Genomic DNA, 3,216 nt, shown 5'->3' with positions numbered 1-3,216 from the left:
ATGAGGTTTATTCCTGAACCAAGGTCACATAGAGCCTTAAAGATCATGGTGCCTATGGTACAGGGTATTATGAACTTTCCAGGATCCTGTCTCTTCTGAGGCAATGTCAGTTGATCCAGATCACTTAGTTCATTGATGGACAAGGGAGGTTCAACTTCCCAAGTATCAATGCCAAATAACTTGGCATTCAGCTTCATGATTGCACCAAGAAACTTGGCAGTTTGCTCTTCAGTGACATCCTTATTCTCTTCAGAAGAGGAATACTCATCAGAGCTCATGAAGGGTATAAGGAGGTTCAATGGAATCTCTATGGTCTCTAGATGAGCCTCAGAGTCCTTTGGTCCCTCGGAGGGAAGCTCCTTATTGGTCACTGGACGTCCCAGGAGGTCTTCCTCCTTGGGATTCACGTCCTCTCCTCTCCTCACAGGTTCGGCCATGGCGCTTATGTCAATGGCCTTGCACTCTCCTTTTGGATTCTCTTCTGTATTACTTGGGAGAGTACTAGGAGGGATTTCAGTGATCCTTTTACTCAGCTGGCCCACTTGTGCTTCTAGATTTCTAATGGAAGTCCTTGTTTCATTCATGAAACTTACAATGGCCTTAGATAGATCAGAGACTAGATTTGCTAAATTAGAAGCATTTTGTTCAGAGTTCTCTGTCTGTTGGTGAGTTGATGATGGAAAAGGTTTATTATTGTTAAACCTGTTTCTTCCACCATTATTAAAGCCTTGTTGGGGCTTTTGATCCTTCCATGAGAAATTTGGATGATTTCTCCATGTTGAGTTATAGGTGTTTCCATAAGGTTCACCTAAGTAATTTACCTCTGCTATTGCAGGGTTCTCAGGATCATAAGCTTCTTCTTCAGAAGATGCCTCTTGAGTACTGTTGGATGCAGCTTGCATTCCATGCAGACTCTGAGAAATCATATTGACTTGCTGAGTCAATATTTTGTTCTGAGCCAATATGGCATTCAGAGTATCAACTTCAAGAACTCCCTTCTTCATAGGCGTCCCATTACTCACAGGATTCCTTTCAGAAGTGTACATGAACTGGTTATTAGCAACCATGTCAATGAGTTCTTGAGCTTCTACAGGCGTTTTCTTTAGGTGAATGGATCCACCTGCAGAAGTGTCCAGTGACATCTTTGATAGCTCAGATAAACCATCATAGAATATATCCAGGATGGTCCATTCTGAAAGCATGTCAGAAAGACACTTTTTGATCAACTGTTTGTATCTTTCCCAAGCTTCATAGAGGGATTCACCTTCTTTCTGTCTGAAGGTTTGAACATCAGCTCTAAGCTTGCTCAGCTTTTGAGGAGGAAAGTACTTGGCTAAGAAAGTCGTGACCAGCTTATCCCAAGAGTTCAGGCTTTCTTTGGGTTGAGAATCCAACCATAATCTAGCTCTGTCTCTTACAGCAAAAGGGAAAAGCATGAGCCTGTAGACTTCAGGATCTACTCCATTAGTCTTAATAGTATCACATATCTGCAAGAATTCAGTTAAGAACTGAAAAGGATCTTCAGATGGAAGTCCATAAAACTTGCAGTTCTGCTGCATCAGAGAAACTAATTGAGGTTTCAGCTCAAAGTTGTTTGCTCCAATGGCAGGAATGGAGATGCTTCTTCCATGTAAATTGGAATTAGGTGCAGTAAAGTCACCAAGCATCTTCCTTACATTATTATTATTTTCGGCTGCCATCTCCTCTTCCTGTTCGACAATTTCTGAAAGGTTATCTCTGGATTGTTGTATTTTAGCTTCTCTTAATTTTCTCTTCAGAGTCCTTTCAGGTTCTGGATCTGCTTCCACAAGAATGTTCTTATCCTTGTTCCTGCTCATATGACAAAGAAGAAGGCACAGAAAAATAATAATAATAATAGAGATCCTTTATACCACAGTATAGGGATCCCTTTGTGAGTGGAAGAAAAGAGGGGGAGACAAAGAATGTGATGTAAAGGAAGAAACACAACTGTACGGATGGAAGAGATGTGAGATGAGATGTTAGGATATGAATGAATAAATAGAATAGGATGGGGGAGGGATAATTTTCGAAAATTATTTTGAAAAAGAGTTAGTGATTTTTGAAAAATGGTTTTTGAAAAATATTTAGTAAATTTTTTTTTTTTCGAAAAATTTTTTTTTTTTTGAAATCGAAAATAAAAATAAAAATAATTAGTTAATTAAAAAGAAATTTTTGAAAAAGGGGGAGATATTTTCGAAAATTAGAAAGGGAGAATTAGTTAGGTGGTTTTGAAAAAGTTAAGAAACAAACAAAAAGTTAGTTAGTTAGTTGAAACAAACTTTGAAAACCAATTTTGAAAAGATAAGAAGTTAGGAAATTAGAAAAGATATTTTGAAAAGATATTTTTGAAAAAGATAAGATAAGAAGATATTTTTGAAAAGATATGATAGAAATTAGTTTTTGAAAAAGATTTGATTTTTAAAATCACAATTAATGACTTGATTCACAAGAAATCACAAGATATGATTCTAGAACTCAAAGTTTGAATCTTTCTTAACAAGCAAGTAACAAACTTGAAATTTTTGAATCAAAACATTAATTGATTAGTTATTTTCGAAAATTTTATACAAAAATAAGAAAAAGATTTTTGAAAAATATTTTTGGAATTTTCGGAAATAACTAATAATTTTGAAAAAGATTTGAATTTTTTGAAAAAGATTTTGAAAAAGATAAGATTTTCAAATTGAAAATTTGATTTGACTCATAAGAAACAACTTGATTTTAAAAATTTTTGAAAAAGTCAATCCAAATTTTCGAATTTGATGAGAAAAAAAGGGAAAGATATTTTTTTGATTTTTGAATTTTTATGATGAGAGAGAAAAACAAGAAAAATAATGCAATGCATGGCAATTTTAGATCAAAACTATGAATGTGTGCAAGAATGCTATGAATGTCAAGATAAACACCAAGAACACCATGAATGTCAAGATGAACATCATAGACACAATTTTGAAAAAAATTTAATGCAAAGAAAACATGCAAGACACCAAACTTAGAATTCTTTAATGCTTACGCACTAAGAATTCAAGAATGCATATGATAAACATGAAAAGACACAAAATAAAAAATCATCAAGATCAAACAAGAAGACTTACCAAGAACAACTTGAATATCATGAAGAACACCATGAATGCATGAAATTTTCAAAAAATGCAAGATGCACATGCAATTGACACCAAACTTATGATATGACTC

The 3,216-nt window shown here is 34.6% G+C and overlaps 1 non-coding gene across 1 annotated transcript; it reads left to right on the top strand.

Annotated features, from left to right (window-relative positions):
• The first annotated feature begins 1,196 nt into the window (after window positions 1-1,196).
• Window positions 1,197-1,304, top strand: LOC112781799 (small nucleolar RNA R71). The gene has a single exon (XR_003192557.1). It is a non-coding gene; the product is annotated as a small nucleolar RNA R71 (small nucleolar RNA).
• Window positions 1,305-3,216: the final 1,912 nt, after the last annotated feature.

Source organism: Arachis hypogaea, chromosome 19 (genome assembly GCF_003086295.3).
Source record: "Arachis hypogaea cultivar Tifrunner chromosome 19, arahy.Tifrunner.gnm2.J5K5, whole genome shotgun sequence".
NCBI classification, from domain to species: Eukaryota; Viridiplantae; Streptophyta; class Magnoliopsida; order Fabales; family Fabaceae; genus Arachis; species Arachis hypogaea.
Note: the sequence above shows the minus strand (reverse complement) of the source record. Positions and strands in the feature narration are given on the sequence as shown.